At 48.0% G+C, this 23,918-nt stretch overlaps 1 pseudogene; it reads right to left on the bottom strand.

The window, feature by feature from the left end:
* Nucleotides 1–20,425, bottom strand: part of LOC136515273 (uncharacterized) — a 59,979-nt pseudogene extending 39,554 nt beyond the window's left edge.
* Nucleotides 20,426–23,918: the final 3,493 nt, after the last annotated feature.

Genomic DNA, 23,918 nt, shown 5'->3' on the forward strand with positions numbered 1-23,918 from the left:
AGCAACATACTTAGGCAATGCCTTAGTATGAGTAGCGGGATATTTTGCAATAACAACCATAGAGGTACCATTACCATACTTTCTAAGCATATTATTATCAACAATTGAAATAGGCTTAGAAATATCACCTAGGGGACATGAATGTGCCATGTGTCCCCTTTCCCGGCATGAGTAGCACTTTCTCTTTGCTTGAGCCTTCTCTTCTTTGCTCATGTGATGCTTCTCATTGCCTTGCCTCTCATGAATTGCTTGAACCTTCTTCTCAAGCTTGGTAGGACACTTAGAGGCAAAGTGTCCCATACTTCCACACTTGAAGCATTTGCTGTGAGCATAATCTTTATTCTCATCTTCATTCTTGCTCATCATCTTGGCATCTTGAGTTTGCATTGGATGCATTGCCTTTCCACCCCTTCTTGTTTTCTTCTTCTTCATCATCAAGTCACCACCATCTTTATGATTGATCTTGATTTGCTCTTGGGGTGTCTTCTCTTGCTCAACTTGTGGCTTTGGTTGAGGCTCTTTTAGTTGCTTCACCAATTGCTTGGTTGGGCACATTGAGGTAAGGTGACCCCAAGTGCGGCACTTGAAGCACTTCACATGCCTTAGCCTCTCTTCTTCTTTCTTCAACTTAAGCTTTTGTTCATTGGGGCAACCATTTGCAAGATGTCCCACTTCATGGCACTTGAAGCACATGAAATGAGAGAGCTTCTCTTGTTCTTGCTTCTTTATTTCTCTTTTATATCTTCTCTTGCCCCATCTTTTGCCCTTGATCTTGCTCTTGTTGAAGCCAATGCCACTTGTGTCATTGCGGCTTTCTTGATGATTGACTTTGCTAGTCTTAAAGCCGACTCCACTCTTGTCACCAAAGTTTCTTTGAGTCTTCAACATATGCTCAAAGGTGACTTGAGAGTTGTAGCACCTCTCTAACTTGTTGCTCAATTTCTTCACTTGTTCATTGAGCTCATTGTTCTCCTTCAAAAGGTTAGTCTCACAAGACATAGAAGTAGAACAAGCATCTATATGTGAAGAGCATGGCATTTCTAATAAATCATCACAAGAGATGGATACATGCTTCTTGCCTACATCACAAGGGTTAGCAACAATATGTGATTGATTAATTGACCCATGTGATGAGCTCTCATTATTTTTAAGTTTCTTTGTAAACATTTTAATGAGAGAAGCATGTTGTTCTAATAATTCATCATGAGATACAAGTAGTGTCTCATGATTCAAGTTTAGCTCATCATGTGAAGATTTAAAAGCATCAAGTAATTTCTTATGTTCTTCACAAGAGTTCTTTAGAAATGAGTTTTCATTTTCCAATTTCAATGTTTTAGCTTTCTCATTTTCTAAAGACATGGTCATGCTAGCAAGTCTACTAATAAGCTCATCATATGAATCAACATGATCAACCACATTATCATTTGATACCTTGGTGTCACCTTGTGACATGAAGCAATGTCGTGATGGAGAAGAGCTTGTAGTAGCATCACAATCATGGCCCGAACATGAACCATCATCATCAAGGTCACCATCAAGTGTGCTTGAGGTAGAATCTTCATGTGCAACACTTGTGGCGTCATCATCAACCTTGTCAAGTGAACTTGCGGTAGATCGATCATCATTGTCATCACTTGACCATGAGGTGGAGCAATCTTCCACAATCACCAAGTTGTGGTCATGCTCAACACACTCATGCACCTCCTTCTTAGGCTCATCCTCCTTTTTGAATTTGCCATCATCCCATGTGGAGGAATCACCATAGAAGGCTTGGAGTGCCATCCACATATCATGAGCACTCTCCAAGTCCCACACACGTCTAAAAGCATCATCATGTAAAGCACATGTTAAATAATAAAGAGCACGATGATCAAGCTGTAAGCAATCCTCTTGTGCTTGGGTTAGGTTGTCCTTATCCAAAGCATCATGAGAAAAACCAACAACAATGATCCACCATGCCTTGGGACCCAAATCATGAAAATGATCAAGCATATGACGTTTCCACCGTGCATAGTGTGTGCCATAAAAAAATGTGTGTGTCACAAACAACTTCTAGCCCAAAGTCCGCCATCCTCTCGGGTCAGTGAAGACCACAAATGAGAGACCTAGCTCTGATACCACTTGTAGGGTCGAGATGGCGGACTAGAGGGGGGTGAATAGTCCTTCCTAAAATTAATTACGTCGGCTAACTGAAATAAGTGTGGAATTAAGACTATCGGTCTAGCCAAGACTACACCCCTCTATCTATGTTCTCTAGCACCTTCCAAAGATACTAATTAATCAACAAAGGTGCCCGGCTAGCTAGAGCTCACCTAACCAATTTTAGAAGCAAGGTCACACAAACCTATGCCACTAGTACTTTAAGCAACAGGGGAGCTCCTACACATGCTAGTAAGCAAAAGCACAAAGCCACCTAATGCTCACTAACAATGCTCAATAACAAGCAACCAATGCCAAATTAGAGAGCGCAATTACTTCGCTACACAAACTAAGTAATGTGACTAACAAGGTTACACAAACTAAATTAGCCACGCAAGGGAGCTACTTCTATGCTACACAGGCAAGAAGGTAACTAGTAAGCTACACAAGCTCAATGTATGTAAAAGTAATTACAAGCTTGTGTAATGAGGATGCAAGCCAATGGGAAGAACAAGGTTGACATGGTGATTTTTCTCCTGAGGTTCACGTGTTTGCCAACACGCTAGTCCTCGTTGTATCGACCGCTCACTTGGTGGTTCGGCGGCTAATTGGCATCACCCGCCAAGCCCGCACGTTGGGCACTGTAAGAACCTACCCCGAAAGTGAGGGTAGCTCAACGACACGCTCAACTAGAGTTGCTCTTCCCGGCTCCCATGGGGTGAGCACAATGCCCCTCACAAAGCTCTTCTCTGGAGGACCGCACAAGCTTCTTGCGGGCTTCAACGGAGACCACCACCAAGCCATCTAGGAGGTGGCAACCTTCAAGAGTAACAAGCACCACCGGCTTGCAACTCGATCACCTAGTGCCACTCGATGCAACCTTACGATGCAATCACACTAGAATCGCTCTCTCACACAATCGAATGATCACTATCAAGTATATGTGAGATGGAGGGCTCCCAAGCACTACTACACAAGCCACCAAGGCTCTAGTGTGCTCAGCTGCTGGTCCAAGGCTGACCATGGCTTCTATTTATAACCCTATGAACAAATAGAGCCGTTACCCCTCCACTGGGCGAAAGTCAGGACGACCGGACGCTCCGGTCCGATCGACCGGACGCTGGACCTTAGCATTCGATCGTGCGATGCATGCCACGTGTCCCCTGCTTCAAATACTATTTGCCCAATCTCAATGGTCATCTATCAACCGGATGCAGCAGCTTGAACTGACCGGACACAATAACCCCAGCGTCCGGTCGTTTCCAGTAAGGTACCAGACATGACCGGACACGTTCGGTCGGTCGTGATCGGACGCAGCACCAGCGTCCGGTCACTTCTAGCTTCTCTACTCTGCCAGCGTCATCACACGTCACCCTGACCGAACGCACATAGTTAGCGTCCGGTCACTTCTAGTGCTAGCGTCCGATCGATGACAGACGCCTGCACGCTGTCTGCCATCACTGACCGAACGCTGGAACCCAGCATCCGGTCACTGCGTGACCAGAGTCTGGTCCACTCTGTGGGACCTCTCTTTTCTATATAGGGCACCGGTGGAGTTTCAAACCCCTCTCGCCTCCGTTACATGACCATGTTGATCCACATCAACTCCAACTTCTTCTCCTTTGCAAATGTGCCAACACCACCAAGTGTACACCACCATGTGTATGTGTGTTAGCTTTTCATAGACATTTCCCAAAGGATTAGCCACTCAATTTGCCACGCCACTCAATTCTAGCAATGATGCAAAGTTAGATCACTCGAGTGGCACTAGATGACCGATATGCAAACAAGTTTGCCCCTCTTGATAGTATGGCCATCTATCCTAAACCCAGTCATCAACTTCTCTACACACCTATGACCAGTGAAATGAAATGCCCTAGGTTATACCTTTGCCTTGTGCATTCCATTCCATCTCCTCCAATGTTGATGCAACACATGCATCAACATGATCAACAATGATATGATTCACTTTATATCATCACGTGATCATATTGGTTCATCAATCTTGACTTCACTTGCTTTTCACCATTGCCATCATCCATCAGCGCCAAGTCTTGCTCAAGCTTCACCGCCACGCGGTCCATCACTCCAAAGCCTCCGACTTGCCCTTCACGCTTTCAATCGGTCTATCAAGCCAAGTCTTGTCTTGATCTTCTCCACCTTGATCACATGACTCAATGTCATGTCTCATGTGCAATGAGCTCCTTCATCATCACATGTGTGAGCTTTGCAACATCTCCAAGCCATTTTCACCTTCATGGCATATGTTGCTCACACACATGTACCTATAGACTAATTACCTGTGTATCTCATATAAACACAATTAGTCCACCTAGGTTGTCACTCAATTACCAAAACCACACGAGGACCTTTCAATCTCCCCCTTTTTGGTAATTGTTGACAACTCTATAAAGATATGGAAATTAAGCTCTTTTGGATTCATGTTGCTTGCCCAAGCAATTTTTCTATGTGAAAATAATTTTGGACAAGTACCACAAACCCAAAATGGTAGTATTTGCTCCCCCTACATATGTGCTAGAGTGTTTGATTTTGAAGCTTGCACATATGCATAGATTAAAATTATGGGAGAGTAATTACTACTAAATGATGCTAAGGTGTATAGAATAAACCTTTGAAGCGTGTACCAATCAGAGTTGCACCTTTAAGTTCATCCTTAGCACCATGGTTAGCTAGATATCACTTGAAAATAAAAGCACTAGATACCTTGTGAGATCAACATTAAAAGCAAGGTACTAGCATTCCTTGAAAAACATACCAAGTGTCTAGCTATCATCCTATGCATCACAGTTCTGACAATATTGATATCTAGGTCAGGCGATCTCTTTTTTCTATGCGCCAAACTGTCATCCTCCATATCATAAAAGTAGAGTTGCAAGTGGCGAGGCCCTTTAGAACCTAGAACCAAATGGTCCAGGCGATGGTACAAGACCCCATGCACACGAAATGTATATATACCTGTCCCTGCTGCAGTGGCAACTTCTCAATCCATGGTTACTCCAAGGCTCGTGAAAGAGAAATGAGAATTGAAGCACCAGATGTTTTTCCTAAAATATTTTGCATCATTATCTGCCTGACTTGTGAATAACCTTTTTAACTCATCAGGCACTTGTGTAGGGTCGAGATGGCGGACTAGAGGGGGGTAAATAGTCCTTTCTAAAATTAATTACGTCAGCTAACCGAAATAAGTGCGGAATTAAGACTATCGGTCTAGCCAAGACTATACCCCTCTATCTATGTTCTCTAGCACCTTCCAAAGATACTAATTTAGCAACAAAGGTGCCCGGCTAGCTAGAGCTCACCTAACCAATTTTAGAAGTAAGGTTGTGGGGGTATTAACCCCTATACCCTTACGGCTAAGATTGGGCCGGCCCGGATCAGTGGGTCCGGTCCACCATAAGACGACGCGTGGCCCGGCCAACCTGTTCAGAGTCCCACGCAAGGAGTCAAGACAGATTTGGCGATCAAGTAAGATCTTGGTCGGTTAGAATAGGAATCCTTATCCGGTCATCTATGGCAATTGTAACTGACTAGAATTAGTTTCCAGATCTGTAACCCTGCCCCCCGGACTATATAAGGCGGGCAGGGGACCCCTCTAAAAACATCTCTCATTGACATATATCAATACAATCAGACGCAGGACGTATGTATTATGCCTTCTTGGCGGCCGAACCTGGATAAAACCTCGTGTCTGTCTTGCGTCACCGTCTTATTTGTGGCTTGCGCATCTGTCTACCGACAATCTACTACCTTGGGCATACCCCTAGGTAGATTGCCGACCATATTTCATCGATAGTGGCGTGCCAGGTAGGGGGTGTGCGTACTGCTCTCCAAGCAAATAAGATGGTCATCATCTCCGGCTCTGTGGCTACACCGAACGGTCTCACGTTCACCGTTGGCCAGATCACCTAGACCACTGGCTCCGATGACTTCATCATCATGACCACGGAGGAAGCGCAGATTCAATCTGCGTCGACCACTGCTTCACCTGCATCGGCTACGGCTCCGACCATGGTGGACACGGCTTCGACCACGGTGGATACAGCTCCGACCACAATGGATCTGGCTCTAGCCATGGTACATCTAGCTCCGACCATGCCTGCATCATCTTCAGCCATGCCGACAACCTGTCACCCGCTTCCCCGCTACAAAGGGAAGTAGACCGACAACATCGACCTACTCGATTCCATTGATCGGGTTGGCACCAAACTCGCTCAAACCCTAGCTCTGGTAAGTACAATTCAAAGTCAACCTAATGAGCAGGTAACCGCTCCCCACAATAGATCTATCCGACCAGCTCAGGCCAGTCGTCCTGCACGACTTGGTACAGATCTCATGGTCATATCTACTCCTGAAGGGCGCTCCGCTCGTCGCCGGCCAGCCTCCGCGACAGGTTTCCGGCTCTCCGAGTACGAAGCCTCAATGGAGAACTACTAGGCCCAACCCTACGGCATGCGAAATGCTACCTCCATCTACGCATATAACATACAACGCTGCTTAGATCCGTGTTTTGTACATCAGCCTCGACCGAGGCCAAGCAACTTTGTCAACATGATCCAGATTAAGGATTATCAAGAAGGATCCGTCCACACGGTCCAAGAAGGTGACTCCAGCTCCTCGTCTGTCATCGCATCTAATGCCTCCATCCACACTGAGCTCCAGCATCACGACGATGAAGGCGTCGAATATGATTTGGATATCCCAGACCACGCCCCGGGGTTCCCGCAATTCCCGTCTTTCCCGCCAAGGCGAGGGGGTCTGATCAATGTTGTTAGCAATGACGAACCGCTAGCAGTTGGTGAAACAGAACAAGAGAGAATTGCATGCAAGGCACGCAATATTGACCTGTTTAATCGCTGGCAAATCGAAGCTGAAGCAGAAGAGGAGGCACGACGCATAAGGGTCCAGCCATGTGACCTCAACAATGCTTTCGACAAGGTGGGGGACAAATAGGTCTTTAGGACTCCAAGTGCCAACGTAGCCGTCGCCATGGCGACAATGCAATGGCTACCCAACACCCTCGAAACCTAGGCAGTTCGCGATGATATACAAGCTTATCTGACGACAGCTATGGCTCAGACCGCAGAGATGGTGAATCAAGCCCAGGCTCCATCCATTTCAGTCGAATCAAGCCATAGCCGCCAATACTCAAGTCGCTCATAGCCACTCAACCAACGTGGCTCATGCAACAACGACCCATCAGACAACCATCAAGGCGGAAACAGTGGTCATGATGGTGGTCGGGACGGCAATCGCCGTCAGGAGGACAACCGCCGTGACGTTTGGGATGACAACCGCTGAGATAACCACGATAATCGCCATGGTCATAGGGTTAATCAGGATGGCAACCGGGATCGCCATGATGGCAATAACGATCTCCGCCGCTACCTCAGGGAATGCGATCTGTGCGATCGCATCAACCAGAGAGCCAATGATCGAGCATCCCACGAAAGTTATCGCCGTATGGAATATGACACTGCCCACGGCCCGCCGGGTCTGAAGCAGTTTACTCCGCACCTTCGCCAAGTCATATGGCCCAAAAACTTCAAGCTCGAGAAACTTTAGAAGTATGACGGCAAGGGTCATGCTCTATGAAACTGCATGCAGATCAGCCATGGCTGACGAGCACGTCATGTCTAACTACTTCCTAGTCGCTGTTGGCCATGCAGGTCACCAATGGCTGGTCAGCTTGTCGGCGAACTACTTTGATTCTTGGCAAGAGCTCAAGCAAGCCTTCATCGACAACTTCATTGCTACTTGCGAACAACCCGGCAACAAATATGATCTGCAACGGATTCGAGATCGAAAAGATGAGCCACTATGCGAGTATGTCCGGTGTTTCTCGGAGATGCGCATCAAGGTCCCATCAATCTCCAACAACGAGGCAATTGAGGCTTTCATCACTGGCCTCCGCTTCCATGACGCCCTAAGGGACAAGCTCCTCTGCAAGAGACCTAAATCGGTCACAGCGCTCCTGGCCACCGCTAAGAAATATGCGGACGCCGACGATGCTAAAAAGATAATTATCGAAGAAGCAGCAAGGGTTCCATGCCCCGACCACCCCTGACACTGCGATGACTACCGTAGCAACCGTGGTCAGAACGACAATTTTGACCGCCGCACCCAACGCAATGACTCCCGCGACCACCGTGACCAACGTAATCAGCGGCATAACCACCATGATGATTACAGGGGCAAGCGTGCTTGGGAAGACGACGGTGAGGTCAATACCATTAAAAAAGGTGGCGGACGTCATAACTACGAAGATGACTACTCCAAAGCATTGAAAGGGCCCTGCCAGCTCTATCCCAAGTCAAACCATACTATGGAGAATTGCCGCGTTCTCAAGTCTATCTCCACACGTCAACAGGCTCCGGATACATCCGACAAGCCTAACGACGTAGGGGAACAGCGCAATGAGGACAACGATGATGAAGACGCAGATCCCCATCACAAGTACATCAAGCCAACCGATCGCGTCCACACCATCATCGGAGGCAAAGTGTCCATCGAGACCAAACGAGAACGCAAGCTGCTCGCCTGCGCTTGCTTGAACGTGGCCAACACTGATAACCTCCTCGCCGATCCATGACTCCCTCCATGGTCTCATCGCGAGATCTCCTTCAGTAGAAAGGACCAATGGGCCGCAATACCTGAGCCAGGACGTTTTCCCCTGGTCCTCGATCCTTTCATCAACAAGGTTTAGTTCGACAGAGTGCTGATCAATGGCGGCAGCTCCATCGATATACTGTTCAAGAACAGTCTACATGCCCTGAAGATAACCCAGGCAGATCTCAAGCCATACGAGGCACAGTTCTAGGGTGTTCTCCCCGGACAGAGCTCTACACCTCTTGGGCAGATCACGCTACCTGTACAATTTGGGACCCCGGACCACTTCCGCACCGACTATGTCAACTTCGTGGTCGCTGACTTCGACGGCACCTACCATGCTATTCTTGGTCGACCATCGCTCACCAAGTTCATGGCCATACCTCATTACAGGTATCTGGTGCTCAAGATGTCCACCGCGAAAGGAGTTCTAACCCACAGGGGCAACATATACGCAACTTATACTTGTGAGGACGACAGCTTCAAAATAGCAGAGTCTCACGACCTCTCTATTCGCATGGCCGAGACCATTCTCGACACCAAGAAGACCTCCGCCGACCACCTAGAGATCCCAGAGCTCGAGGCTCCATGCAAGAACATCAAGTCCAAGGAGCACAAGGTGATCCAGCTGGTCGACGGTGATCCTAGCAAAACAGACCTTATCAGGGCCAACCTGGATCCCAAATAGGAAGACGCGCTCGTCAGGTTCTTGAGGAGCAACGTGGATGTGTTCGCATGGAAACCTGCTGACATGCCCGGTGTACCTTGAAACTTGATCGAGCACTCCTTGAATGTCAATGGCAAGGCCAAACCTATCAAGCAGAAGCTACGATGGTTCACTCGCGACAAAAAGGAGGCGATTAGGGTAGAAGTTACACGACTTTTGGCAGCCGGATTTATCAAAGAAGTGTATCATCTAGAGTGGTTAGCCAACCCGGTTCTTGTACGCAAAAAGAATAATGAATGGAGAATGTGCATTGATTACACTGATCTCAACAAACACTGCCCTAAGAACCCCTTCGGTTTACCTCGCATAGACAAGGTCGTAGATTCAATCACCAGTTGCGAGCTGCTATCCTTTCTCGATTACTACTCTGGTTATCACCAGATTGCTCTCAAAAGGGACGACCAGATCAAGACATCTTTTATTACGCCTTTCGGCGCCTACTGCTACATGACCATGTCATTCGGGCTCAAGAACGCCAAGGCTACCTACCAACGCGCTATACAGGCTTGCCTCAAAGAAGAGATAAAATACGACCTCATCGAGGCTTATGTTGATGATATAGTTATCAAAACCAAGGAAGCACATACCCTTGTTGACAACCTGGAACGCACCTTTGCAGCTCTTAACACATTCTAGTGGAAATTAAACCCAAAAAAGTGCATCTTTGGTGTTCCTTCTGGCATACTACTTGGCAACGTCGTCAGTCACGACGGCATATGCCCTAACCCAGAGAAAGTCAAAGCTGTCTTGGACATGAAGCCGCTCAAAAAGGTGAAGGATGTTCAGAAGCTTACCGGGTGCATGGCCGCCCTCAGCCATTTCATATCAAGATTAGGCAAAAAAGGATTACCGTTCTTTAAACTGCTCAAAGCATCCAAAAAGTTTGAGTGGTCGGAGGAAGCAGACGCTGCCTTCACACAGCTGAAACAATACCTTACGTCACCTCCAGTCCTCACTGCTCCTAGAGAGGACGAAACACTCCTGCTTTACATTGTGGCTACTAATCAAGTGGTCTCCACGGCCATGGTGGTCGAGCGTGATGAACCCAACCACGTCTACAAGGTACAGCGACCAATCTATTTCATTAGTGAGGTACTCAATGAGTCCAAGACCAGGTACCCATAGATTCAGAAGTTGATCTACGCCATACTGATAACATCCCAAAAGTTGAAACACTACTTTGATGGATATCGTGTGGTGGTCATGACTGAGTACCCTCTGCGAGACATCATTAGCAACGAGGATGCGAACGGGAGCATCGTCAAATGGGCAATGGAGCTATGCCCCTTCTCCTTGGAATTTGCAAGCTGTACTACAATCAAGTCTCAGGCACTCGTCGATTTCATCATCGAGTGGACAGACTTAAGCACGCCTGCCTCTCCGAGATCCGACGAGTATTGGACGATGTACTTCGACGGCTCTCTCAACATTGATGGTTTGGGAGCAGGAGTCCTTTTCGTGTCACCATCCAAGGAGCAGCTCCGGTATGTCCTCAGGATTTATTTCCCAGCATCTAATAATGCCGCCGAGTACGAAGCATGCCTACATGGTTTGTGCATTGCGGTTGAGCTTGGCGTTAAACATCTCTATGTCTACGGAGACTTGGCTCTAGTCATCAACCAACTCAACAAGGACTGGGATACGAGCAGCAAAAAGATGGATGCATACGGCAAATTGATCAGAAAGCTGGAAGGCAGGTTCTATGGCATTGAGTACATACACGTGGTCCAGGACAAAAATCAAGCAGCAGATGCACTATCAAAGTTAGAATCATCCCGAGCCAAGGTCCCACATTGCGTATTCGTCCAAGACCTGCTCACGCCTTTCATCGAAGAGGAAGATTCTATGGTCGACAAGCCTCCAGACCAACAATTGGTGGCTACGGTTCCAGCGTCGAGCACCACCGAGCCGCCTCTGACCACTCATGAGCCCGACTGGAGAATACCTTTCATCAAGTACCTAACAGATGGTAGCGGATACACTAATCGAATAGAAAACGAGCGCCTGATGCGTCGCAGTAAGCAGTACCTGCTCGTCGATGGCAAGTTATGGTGCAAGAACGCAAAGGAGGAAATCTTATGAAGTGTATAACCTAGAAGGATGGTGAACATCTCCTAGACCAAATCCACTCTGGCTCTTACGACAACCACGTGGCCTCAAGAACGCTGGTCGGTAAGGCTTTCCGAGTAGGGTTCTATTGGCCGTCAGCAGTAGCCGACATAGAGAAGCTAGTCCGCCACTGTGAGGGTTGTTAGTTCTTCGCCAAGAGAATTCACGTACTGGCACATGAGATCTAGACAATACTAGCCTCTTGGCCCTTCGCAAGCTGGGGATTGGATATGATCAGGACCTTCAAACCGGCTCCTGGGAAATTTACATGCATCTTTGTGCTAATCGACAAATTTTCTAAGTGGATAGAATACATGCCTCTGGTATAGGCATCCTCAAAAAAGGCTGTCATGTTCCTCGACCAGGTCATCCACCATTTCGGCATACCCAACAGCATCATCACTGATCTGGGTACTTAGTTCACCGGGAACGCTTTTTGGGACTTCTGCGATGAAAGGAGCATAGTAGTAAAATACATCTCGGTGGCGCACCCTAGAGCTAATGGGCAAGTCGAGCGGGCAGACGGCATGATCTTGGACGCATTGAAGAAGAGGATGTACATAGAAAATGACAAAGCTCCCAAAAGATGGCTCAAAGAGTTGCCAGCCATGGTCTGGGGCCTCAGAACTCAGCCCAGTCGTAACACCGATGTCTCACCATACTTTATGGTTTATGGCGCTGAGCCAGTCCTCCTAGCAGATATAGCTTTCAGATCAGCATGGGTAGAGAACTTCGATGAGGGCAAGGTCAATGAAGTACGGGAGCTAGAAGTGAATAGTGCAGAAGAGAGGCGGCTCGATTCTTGTGTACGTACAGCCAAATACCTTGCTATTTTGTGCAGGTACTACAACAAGAATGTTAAAGAGCGGTTCTTCGTGGTCGGGGACCTGGTCCTGAAGTGGAAGACGAATCAGGCTGGTGTCCATAAACTTGCAACCCCATGGGAGGGGCCCTTCATGATCAAGGAAGTCACACGACCAACGTCCTATAGGTTAGCTCACCTGGACGGTACGGACATACCAAATTCATGGCATATCGACAAGCTTAGACGTTTCTATGCTTAACTACTGAGATATGTACTCCTCTTGTACTTTCGATTTACTTCAATAAAGCTATTATGATTTCTCCGACCACTCTAATGTGTCACTTCAAATTTTATGGTTATTCTAACTTAGCCAGTAAAAGTTGACCACCATTCCTTCTACGGTTTTCGGAGCAGGCCCTGTCTCCGGTTCCTCGCAACGCGTGCATGAGATCCGCTCTCTACGCTATGGGTGATCGGTAGGTCCCCCCTGGTTTGACTTGTCCACGTCTACGTGTGCACAGGTCACACACCTCACACTCCGACCACATGGCAAACTAGGGCCGCACAAACTTTTTGGGATGACGTGTCAAGTAAAATGGTACAACTAAACATAACGTTAACATGTTCTCACTTAGTTACACCAAAATGAGTTTCAAGCTTAAATATGTTTTATACAAAGCAAACAAGCTTATGATGATATACAGTTACGTTATTACAAGCTTGCCTGAAGAGGCCCAAGTTTACAATAACACAACTACGTCCCTCTTCTACAGCTCTAGCCTATTCTATTGGCTGGTCGGGACACACAGCACCCGCTGCTCGCTGCTTTCGATATCCTACTCGAGTCTTGGGGACTCTTGTACTGGTCGAGCTAAAGGGGATGGCCCCGCCGATGCCTGGCTGGTCGAGACCGTAGGTTTCGTCGGTTGGCTCAGAACTGATGGCGTTTCTAGCTGACTTGTCGATGGCGTACCCTGTACAGGTGCTGTTCCACCTCCACACAGGTTAATGTCGCCAATTATCTTTGATGACAGGTCTAGCTGGGTCATCCGAAGCTCCTCAGCCTTGTCTGGGTCTACCTCCTTCGGGTACCCAGCCTCCAGGCACTTGAGATCGATCAAGGGGTAGTGGGCATGCACCATGCTTAGCACATGTGCACCTGTGTACTCGCCCGCCTCCTTCATGAACTCTTGGAACCATCCCCATGCCTTTCGGCATCTCTTGACTAGTCCAAGCTGCGGCATCCTTGGCACTTCCTCCGTAAGCGCTGGGTCGATAAGGTCGAGGACGGGCAAAATGCCAGTTGCCACCTCCTAGCACTGGTTCTTCCATGTGTCTCGATCCTCGGTGATCTCTAGGCATCGCGCCTTCCAGCCGTCACGATCTTTCATCACAGCTTCCAGATGCTTCTTGGCATTGACTTTTAAAACTATCACACACACAAGACATCCAAAATGTTACGCCATGATAGGATAAGGCGGGCAACACAGTGACCAAGGTGGTCTAGAACACTTACTTTTTAGTTCCTCCTTCATCTTGGTTGTGCAGTCCTGGAGTTGTGACTGGTCATGCACCAGTTTCTTGTTTTCTTCCTTCAGGCAACCATACTCTATGGCCACACGGCTATTCTCCTCTTGGAGACAGACTACTTTAGCTTCTAAGCCTGCACTACAGCCGTTACTACCAACTATGCAAAAAAATGACAACTTACTTGCTCCGTCCTCTCCTGGTCTTTGTTACTGAGCTGGACGACCAGGTTCTAGTTTTGTGCCTCTTGCTCCGTCCTCTCCTGGTCGGCGGCTTCAAGTTGGTGGCACAAGCGTTCCACCTTGGCCGCCAGTTCTCTATTGCTTGCCGTGATCCCCTCAATTTGGTCGAAGCACTTTTTCCGGTACTTTGCGGTCTTCATCAAGTCCTGCATGTAAACAAGCTAAGTCAGACAGTTTGACTGAATAGTAGGATCAAGTCATTAAGCCAAACATACCTGGACTTCCGTCACTAGACATTTTGTCGCTCGTTCAACTTTTAGGGTCTCTTCGACCTCTGGGATCTCCTCATGCATAACCCACTGGTCGTTCCGCCAGCGCGACACATATACATGTTGTCATTTATCTTGGGGATGGCCCAGGACCTCTTCTACTTCGTCCTCTTTGGCCTCTTGTTCAGGAAGCGGTGCTGGTCTAGAGTTTGTAGTCTCTGCGACCACTATGGCTTTCCCACGAGCCGTGGAATCGGCAAGCGTGCTCTGTGCCACCTTCGGCTGCTGCTCCTTGGCTTGGTCTAGTCCCCTTGGCGCCGAAGTATCCCCCTCAGCAGAGTTAGTGCTCGGAGCACTTGTACTTGTCTCGGCTCTCTTCTCGACTAGCTGCTCGGGGACTGTCGTTTGGCCGCTCGTCTGCTGAGGTTCTGGTGGATTTTCTTCTATAGGTTCCTCCATAGCCGGCTGCTGGGCAGTTCTCTCCGCCATTGTTGGCGAAGCCATGCCGCACCTAGCTAGCTGGTCGGGATTTTCGGTGGACGTCGACCTAATATATCAGAGATAAGTTGAAAAGACAACAGTATCCAATACAAATTGTAAGCTTACATCAAGGTTACAAATACTTATAGCTTGGAAGCACGGAATGACATGGCGAAGGAGCGTCTCTTCGACCGTGCTCGCTCCACGTGCTCGGCGGGTTCCACCGGGTCTTTTTCCACGACCAGTACCGGTGCCGGGGCTTGGTGCTCGACCCCTTTGCCGCTTGTCTTCTGCGTTGCAGGGGTCGGTGATGCGATCCCCGCAGGCACGGAGGAGACACCCTGCTCTATCGACTCTAGTTGTCTCCTCCTCTTTCGAGGGATGAGTCAGAAGATGTCTGCATCCTCTGTTTCATCATCTGACAGTGGGAAGATGGCCTGATGACATTTGCTGGCCACCAGCCGCTTGCCAGCAGCCCTGGCCGTGGCCTCCTCCCCAACCCCGAGTATGGCCCAGTCGACGTCTTCGGCCCTGGCACTGGTCTGGGCGGTTGGGCTGGCAACTTGCGGCTAATCCACACCAGGGGGTGGAGACACGAACCCTGCTGCCCTATCACGACCATTACTCTGGGAAACATAAAGGCGACAACATAGTCAATTTCTGTTACAGCATAACTCTGCAGGTATAAGGAAACATAATCTACCTTTGGGGGAGGTCGGGCTAGCTTGAAGGCGTGCTCGATGTCGCTTAACCTGACATAATTCGAATTAGCTAAGTTGAATAGCTCTCCAATCTTGGCTTTGATTTCTATCTTGTCCAGCGCCTCTTTCCTGGTCCTCGTTGGATCTGTGCTACCCTGGTATTCGTAGCTAGGATGTACCCTCCTCTGGCAGGGCTAGATCCTTCGGCTGATGAAGTTCCCGACCACGCTTGGACCATCCAGTTTCCCCCACGGGATCATCCCAAGTAGTTCTGCGATCTGCTCCAAGTGCTCGGGCTTCTCCGACCAGCTATTCTTCTTCTCCGAGATGAACCCCATGTCGCACAGGGTGATCGTGTTCAGCTCTTCACGGATGTAGAACCACTTCTTGTACCAGTCGTCCAGTGATGTGTTCCAAGGGCAGTGCAAGTACTGGGCCTTCATCCCATCATGCAGATTGAGGTATACGCCTCTGGCTATCTTCGAGCCACCGCTTCCTTTCTTGCGCAGATAGAACAGATGGCGGAAGAGGTCAAAATGGGGCTGAAAGCCACCATATGCTTCGCAAAGATGGATGAAGGTGGAGACAAGAAGAATCGAGTTGGGATGCAGATTGCAAATCCCAATCTCATAATACAAACAGAGCCCCTGAAGGAAAGGGTGCACTAGAACCCCAAAACCCCGCTTGAAGAAATCCTCGAACACCACAATCTCACCTGGTTGTGGATCGGGGAAGCTTTCTCCTTCCGGCACGCGCCATCCCACGAGTGCCTTGTTGTGGAGCACTCCCATGGTGATGAGGTCTTCGATGGTCTGCTCATTGCTCCTTGACTTCCACCACTCCTTCGCCATGACTCTAACTTTCTTCTAGGCGTCCCTCTTTGCCATTAATCTATCCTTGCTAAAGGGGTGGATACGGTGGAGGGGTGATTGGTGATGATTTCGGAGGTATAGGGTTTGGCAAGAGGAAGAAGAAGGCTACGGTGGCGAATGACAATGGGGATCAGTAAAAAATAACTTACTAGTTCTATATTATAAATAACCAAGAGTTCTGTCGTTTTGCCCGCCCGAGATTCTTGGGAGACGTGCGCACGCGCCGCAGACGTTTGTTTACACAACCTCGAGATCTACACCAATAAACACGCCCTTTCGTTACCAGTGTACGCGCCTCTTCGTTGCTAGTGTGAGAGGGCCCACACTGATGCACCTCTTTACAAGTGCCAAGCGACTGTTTACTAGAAAGGACAAGAAGATAGTATGACATGCTGTACCTGTCTGCTTTTTTGACCAGACATGTACGATTGGACTTGATAGAATAAGAAGATAAATAAATACACCAAATAATAGTACAAGCGACGTTCGTTTTTTCGTTGCATGTCTTGTGGTCAAGGATGGTCTAGACCACTGCCGTGCTCGGGGACTGCCTAGACCACTACCGTGCTCAGGGACTGCCCAGACCACTGCCATGCTCGGGGACTGCTATGACCACTACCGTGCTCGGGGGCTGCTCCAACCACTAGTGTGCTCGGGGACTGTCCCGACCACTACTCGGAGACAGCTCTCCTCGGCTACATGTAATTTATACTCACATACAGTTGAGAGACATTTATTTAGACCTTGCTACAAGGCTCATACTTCGCCTTCCAGCAAGCTCGGGGACTACATCGGTACGATGCACCTACCGGTGCATCTCGTATCACCTGTACGATGATTGGATTCTTAACTCCACTAGGAATTCTTTTTAGACCCTGGCACCATGTGCCTACGTCACCTACTACCAGGCTCGGGGACTAAGTGGGCACACTTCACCTTGTGGTGAATGTGTTTGTTTTTCGACCCCTACGCCTCTGATGATCAAGGATGCTACGCTTTAAGATTCACTTACATTTCTTTTTAGAAATACAAGTGGGTACACTTCACAGGATGAAAATCTTTTTCTTTTTTCTTAAGAGCACCATACATTCTTCGGACAACTTACTTCACCGACGGCAATGGTGGTCAGAAATGTCAAGGACTCAAGCCTTACTATTCGGAGAAGGTTAAAATGGCGTGTCGCAACATAATACATGGTGCTTGGGGACTAGCTATGGGGGTATTAACCCCTATACCTTTACGGCTAAGATTGGGCCAGCCTGGATTAGTGGGTCCGGTCCACCATAAGATGATGCGTGGCCCGACCAACCTATTCGGAGTCCCGCGCAAGGAGTCAAGACAGATTTGGCGATCAAACAAGATCTTGGTCGGTTAGAATAGGAATCCTTATCCGGTCATCTATGACAATTATAACTGACTAGTATTAGTTTCCAGATCTATAACCCTACCCCCCGGACTATATAAGGCAGGCAGGGGACCCTTCTAAAAAACATCTCTCATTGACATACAGCAATACAATCAGACGCAGGACGTAGGTATTACGTCTTCTTGGCGGCCGAACCTGGATAAAACCTCATGTCTGTCTTGCGTCACCATCTTGTTTGTGGCTTGCGCATCTGTCTGTCGACAATCTACTACCTTGGGCATACCCCTAGGTAGACTACCGACCATATTTCATCGACAAAAGTCACACAAACCTATGCCACTAGTACTTTAAGCAACAGGGGAGCTCCTACACATGCTAGTAAGCAAAAGCACAAAGCCACCTAATGCTCACTAACAATGCTCAATAACAAGGCAACCAATGCCAAATTAGAGAGCGCAATTACTTAGCTACACAAACTAAGTAATGTGACTAACAAGGTTACACAAACCAAATTAGCCACGCAAGGGAGCTACTTCTATGCTACATAGGCAAGAAGGTAACTAGTAAGCTACACAAGCTCAATGTATGCAAAAGTAATTACAAGCTTGTGTAACGAGGATGCAAACCAATAGGAAGAACAAGGTTGACACGGTGATTTTTCTCCCGAGGTTCACGTGTTTGCCAACACGCTAGTCCCCATTGTGTTGACCGCTCACTTGGTGGTTCGGCGGCTAATTAGCATCACCTGCCAAGCCCGCACGTCGGGCACCGCAAGAACCTACCCCGAAAGTGAGGGTAGCTCAATGACACGCTCAACTAGAGTTGCTTTTTGTGGCTCCCACGGGGCGAGCACAATGCCCCTCACAAAAAGCTCTTCTCCAGAGCACCGCACAAGCTTCTTGCGGGCTTTAATGGAGACCACCACCAAGCCATCTAGGAGGTGGCAACCTCCAAGAGTAACAAGCACCACCAGCTTGCAACTCGATCACCTAGTGCCACTCGATGCAACCTCACTATGCAATTGCACTAGAATCGCTCTCTCACACAATCGAATGATCATTATCAAGTATATGTGAGATGGAGGGCTCCCAAGCACTACTACACAAGCCACCAAGGCTCTAGTGTGCTCAGCTGCTGGCCCAAGGCTGACCATGGCTTCTATTTATAACCCCATGAACAAATAGAGCTGTTACCCCTTCACTGGGCAAAAGTCGAGACAACCGGACGCTCTGGTCCGATCGACCGGACGCTGGACCTCAGCGTCCGGTCGTGCGATGCACGCCACGTGTCCCCTGCTTCAAATACTATTCACCCGATCTCAATGGTCATCTGTCGACCGGACGCAGCAGCTTGAACTGACCGGACACAGCAACCCCAGCGTCCGGTCGTTTCTAGTAAGGTACCAGACATGACCGGACACGTTCGGTCGGTCGCGATCGGACGCAGCACCAGCGTCCGGTCACTTCTAGCTTCTTTGCTCTGCCTGCGTCATTACATGTCACCCTGACCAGACACACACAGTCAGCGTCCGGTCACTTCCAGCGCCAGCGTCCGGTCGATGACCGACGCCTGCACGCTGTCTGCCATCACTGACCGGACGCTGGAACCCAGCGTCTGGTCACTGCATGACTAGAGTCCAGTCCACTCTATGGGACCTCTCTTTTCTATATAGGGCGCTGGTGGCACCGTTGGACTATCCGCACTCTACGGGCGGACACTCCATCGGTGGAGTTTCAAAACCCTCTTGCCTCCGTTACATGACCATGTTGATCCACATCAACTCCAACTTCTTCTCCTTTGCAAATGTGCCAACACCACCAAGTGTACACCACCATGTGTATGTGTATTAGCTTTTCACAGACATTTCCCAAAGGATTAGCCACTCAACTTGCCACGCTACTCAATCCTAGCGATGATGCAAAGTTAGATCACTCGAGTGGCACTAGATGACCGATATGTAAACAAGTTTGCCCCTCTTGATAGTCCGACCATCTATCCTAAACCCAGTCATCAACTTCTCTACACACCTATGACCGGTGAAATGAAATGCCCTAGGTTATACCTTTGCCTTACGCATTCCATTCCATCTCCTCCAATGTTGATGCAACACATGCATCAACATGATCAACAATGATATGATTCACTTCATATCATCACGTGATCATATTGGTTCATCAATCTTGACTTCACTTGCTTTTCACCGTTGCCATCGTCCATCGGCGCCAAGTCTTTCTCAAGCTTCACCGCCACACGGTCCATCACTCCAAAGCCTCCGACTTGTCCTTCACGCTTTCAATCGGTCCATCAAGCCAAGTCTTGTCTTGATCTTCTCCACCTTGATCACATGACTCAATGTCATGTCTCATATGCAATGAGCTCCTTCATCATCACACATGTGAGCTTTGCAACATCTCCAAGCCATTTTCACCTTCATGGCATATGTTGCTCACACACATGTACCTGTGGACTAATTACATGTGTGTCTCATATAAACACAATTAGTCCACCTAGGTTGTCACTCAATTACCAAAACTACACGAGGACCTTTCAACTTGTGGAACATGTACTTTTATCTTTCCTTTCCTGCAATAGAATCCAGGTGGTTCATATTGAAATCTCATTGCTCCATAGTACAAGCAGTTAGGCACCTTTCTCAGAACATGGTGCCTATCAGGAAAATTTTGGTAGACATAATCGTAAGGATTTTCATTGTTATTCAGATCAACACCATTGACACTGACACGATAGGACTCGAAGGCACCATCTGCTATGAAAGCAAGCATTGGCCATCATTACACAACATTAATAAATTTACCTTCACCAAAAATTAATTTACTCGAAGGCACCACACAAAATAAATTTACCTTCACCAACGTATTGCCTGGTCTCTTTGTCATCAAGAAGATCATCAATATCCAAAGCACGAGGTGCCTCCAGATGGTCCTCTGCATGATGTTTGGTCCAACAATTTGGTATAGAACACATTGACTGAGTGTGTTATCAAAATAAAATAAATGTGTTTTTTTGTTGGAAAAAAAGAAAATGGACACACCTTCATCAGATTGATTGTTTATAGGCTCGAACAAGGCACCATCATATTCTATATCATTTTGTATTGTATGCAATGTTTCCTTTGCCAAGTCACCGACTGACTGTGTCCTCATCTTTTTCTTGTAGTCTCTATTTCTTTGCAACATGTTTTCCTTGTTGTGTTCATCCATATTATTGTACATCTCTCGTTTTGCGAGGGCCCTTTGCCTATTTGAGCTAGTAACTGGTCACCATTGGGTAGAAAACATTGTCATTGTCGAAGTTGCAACATGGATTGCAGAAATGAAAAAAATACAAGGATGGCACCTGGAGTTGCCGTTGCATTGAATAGATTGTGGCTTGTCAGGTTGTTGGGCACACAAGAAGTATCAGAGGTCGGTTGTCTTGTACGGACATAATTATAATTTTTATGTAGCCAATTCGTGTTGTTTTCTGGGCACACATTTTCCTTGTCCTCTGCATCTGATGCTTGGAGAATACCTGAACACACTCCATATGGTGCTTGTTGACCTATCATCAATCAAGGAGTAAGATCAACATTGAAAAAAGAAAGGAAGCATTATTAAAAAAAGCAATACCATGATCAGGCCCTATAGTATGCGAGGTCGATGACTCTGTCCTCTTCAACACTCGTTGTTCCTGATGATTTTTATTCCTCTCTTCTCTCTGCTCGTCAGTTTCGTTAGCCTTTATCCTTGCTCGGTATTCTCGTTGTTTTCTATTCCTCTCTTCCCTCTTCCGCTCAACCTCATCCATGGGTGGTCGAACTAAAACTGAGAAGGTTATAAAAATATCGAAAGTAACTCCGCCACAGCCCAGAAAGCGCTCGTACCTATGTTGTTGTATGTTATGTCATCTAAAGCACTGTGATCTACTTTCTAGTTTGACAAGGCTTTTTTTGTTTTTAATTAACCACAGTAGAATTCATGTAGATCCGTAGGAATCTGAAAGATGCAAATATCAGGACGTTGCGTTGCTATCTCTATCCAGCTACCACATCCGCATTGCTACCTTCTCTGTGCAGTTTCAAATATTATAGAATATTTTTTTCTTAATCAATTAATCTGACATGGGATGACATTTGTGAGAGGAATCGACAGCTGACTGCAATGCATTGCACGTGTGTTAATTTCCTCAGCAAGCAAGTACCTGGATGCTGAAGATGAGGGCCAGGATGTATGCCCAGCCGAAGACGGAGATGATGCCGATGCTGGAGAGGATAGCGATGGGGCCGTTCTCGTCGGCATTTTTTTGTCTCCTCCGTCAGGTGTGCCACCGCGTCGTACCCGTTCAGCGAGGTTTAGGGTTCAGGCATGTCGCTGACGTCGTCGTCCATTACCGAGCACTGGGCGGCAACGTCCTCCGCTCCTGGGCGCTGCCCGCGATCTCTACCGCAATAAGGCGCTGCCGCTGAGGTATTCTAGCCGTTCGTCGCCAATGACCTGCCTGCGCTACCGTGAAACCTGCTAGGGTTTAGGCTTCAGGCGCCGCGACCTTTCTTTCACCACCGACGTCGTCCGCTCCCAGGCGCTAGGCAGCAACGTCCTCTGCTCCCGGGCGTTGTTGGCCGTGATCTCTGCCGCGTGATCGTGAGAGCTGCCGCAAGCATGAGCGTGATCGAGAGAGAGGGGACGCGAGCGTGAGTGGTCTCGTGCGGTCACTAGGGGAGGGCCGCGGTCTCGCGATCACTGGGGCGGGGGGGGGGGTTGCCATGGTCTCGCGCGACGCTCGCAGACGTTCGCTGGGGCCAAGGCACATCCAAAGGAGGACGGTTGGATGTTGTTGAGTAAGGAGAGAAAATGAGTGAGTTAATCTGGTGCGCATGTTTTCAATGTCGTCTTTTTCTATTTGTGTTTTGTGGGGTGGACATAGTTTAGGTTGTGACTGTTGATGTAGGATTTGTTTGGTGACTGTAGGGTAATTTGAAGTGATGTATTATAAAGAATAAAGATAGAGATAAACTCCATAGCCAAACTACAACCCAATTTCTATCCACAGGCCACAAAAAATTCCCCGTCCCTTGGACACGACAGCCCTCTCTAGCGTCGGCGGCGACAAGCATGTGCAAAGGTGCGCACCACATCAGGGACCATGGCGTCGTTGGAGGCTTGCGCACATAGAAGTGACCGGCCATCTCCAATTAGCAGCGTCGCCAGGAATGTTTGCCCCAACCCATAAACCATATCTAGAGATGGTTTCCATACTCTTACAAAGTCAAGTAGACACTACACGGTAGAAATCACATTCCTAATGGATAGTTTCTTCAAAATTAAATTTTGTCCCATCAGTTGTCTTTCTCTAGTATTATCTACCACTCATATGTCTTTGTATCTGGGTCGTGGTGTAGACATAGTTTCATATACAAGAAACCATTTTCTTCTCTTTTGTCTTTAGCTATAATGTCACATCAATATTTTTCTTAGTTGACACACTAATTAGTGATCATAGGAACAATCTAGTTTTCGTCTTGAGCGCTTGACAACTCTTTTTTTTAATTACGCAAATTATAATTCCAAATTTCTGGATAAAACCCATGCCTTTTTTGGTTTCATGATGCACCGGTGCGCGGCAGACTCCAACTTTTCCGACCGTCGGGCCCTCGTTCCACACCAAGATATATTTATCTCTTTTTTTTCTCACACAGACGTACTACAGGCGTATATCCCTGTCAGAATCAGAATGGCGACCGCTAGCGCTCAGACGCTAAACGGACGCCCACGTCCAGACGCCGGTGTCAGCACCTCATTTCTCATGCCTACACCCCGTTGCATCAACGCGGGGCCCACACCACCCGGACCGCACGCGCCACCTACCTGACCTACAACACGCGGAGATCTCTCATGCCCCGTACGCTTTTCCATGCCCATGCTGGCGGGGACATTCTGCGGCCGCTCGGTGGCACCCCAGCAACTGCAGCAGGCGACTGCAACAGGTGGTCCCATTGCAACATGTGCAATACCGGATCTACTTTTGCAATATCCAGATGAAACACTTGCAATATACATGCTAAACAGTTGAAAACACTTAAAACACCAGAAAACACTTGAAAGTCATTGCAAATGC

The sequence above is a fragment of the Miscanthus floridulus genome, chromosome 17, assembly GCF_019320115.1.
Source record: "Miscanthus floridulus cultivar M001 chromosome 17, ASM1932011v1, whole genome shotgun sequence".
In the NCBI taxonomy this organism is placed as follows: Eukaryota; Viridiplantae; Streptophyta; class Magnoliopsida; order Poales; family Poaceae; genus Miscanthus; species Miscanthus floridulus.